Here is a 1,561-nt window from a genome sequence, read left to right on the forward strand (position 1 = left end):
CAGTCGGGTGGCACAGTGGATAGAGCATTGGGCTTAGAGTCAGGAAGATCCAAGTTCAACTCTGGCATCTAATACTAGCTGGGTGACCCTGGGCAAGTCACTTAACCTCTGTTTGTTTCCATTTCCTCAATTGCAAAATGGTAATAATAATAATACCTACCTCACATGGTTGTTATAAGGATCAGATGAGATAATATTTGTAAAATGCCCTAACAGTTCCTGGCATGCAGTAGGTACTCAATAAATGCCTGTTTCCTTCCTTCCTAAATGTGAATGTTTCCCAAGCCTCTGCCCTAGGTCCCCTCCTCTCTTTTTACATTCTCTCTCAGTGACCTCACCAGTTCCCATAGGATTAATTAGCACCTCTGTGCAGATGACTCACAAATCTATATATCTAGCCTGCCTTTTCCTATATTTAATCTTGCATCACCAATTGCCAATTGGCTATTTCAAACTAGATATCCTAGAGCTACCTCAGACTCGACATGTCCAAAGCTGAACTTATTCTCTTTCCTCCCCAAATTCTCCCCTCTTTGAAATGTCCTTATTTCTATTAAAGGCAGCACCATTTCCTCAGTCTCAAGGGTTCATGGTCTTGTTATTCTCCTTAGCCTCTCATTCTCCCTCATCTCCCATATCCAATTAGTTGACAAATCTTGCCCTTTCTTATTCCACATTCTCTTGAGTCTGACCCCTTCTCGAGTGACACAAATACCACCTTAGATGAGACTCTCATCACTTTTTACCTAGAACAGCTTCCTAATTACCTCAAGGTTTTCTCCACCCCAGTCTACTGCACTACTGGCAAGTGATTTTCCATAAAGGCAGATTGCACCTTGCCACTCTCTTCTTCAATAAACTTCAATAGCTCCCTATTGCATCTAGAATCAAATATAAACTCTTTAATTGAGCTTTTAAAGCCCTTCACAACTGTCCTAACCTATCTTCCCAGCCTTATTGTACATTATTTCCCCTCCCACATTTTTTAAATTCAACCAAACTGTTTTTCTCTATCTCCCATTGGATATCTCCCGTCCTCCATGCCTTTGCACATGTCTGGAATATAGCCCCTCCTGGCCCCCATCTCACAGAGACCTCTCTTCCTCTAAGACCACCTTCTCTACGAAGCCTCTCCTATGACCCTCAATTGCTAATGCCTTTCCTCTGAAACCATCCTGTGTTTATAAATTTATTTATAAATACTGAAGTATTTATTCTCTTTGCATTTATCTTGCACACATTTTTATGTGTCCTTGTCTCTTGTTAAATGTCAGCTCCTTGTGAATAGATATTGTTTTATGCATTGTATTTGTGTATTGCATTGTTGGTATTGCAGCACTTACTTAGATGCCTGGCACCTGGTGCACATAATAAATCTGTGTTAATAAATATTTGTTGACTGATATAATGAGGACTTGGACTGGAATGAAGGCTGTGTAAGCAGAGAGAAGGAGTTAGGGGAGAAATAGGAAGGTAGATTTACCAAGACCAGGCAAATGACTGGCTAAGGGGAGGGTCAGAGCACATCCTGTCAGAGCTGGAAGGGACCTTAGAGCATGCT

The sequence above is a fragment of the Petaurus breviceps genome, unplaced genomic scaffold (genome assembly GCF_028583685.1).
Source record: "Petaurus breviceps papuanus isolate PSGF00001 unplaced genomic scaffold, PetGlider_PUasm1.0 90845, whole genome shotgun sequence".
NCBI lineage: Eukaryota > Metazoa > Chordata > Mammalia > Diprotodontia > Petauridae > Petaurus > Petaurus breviceps.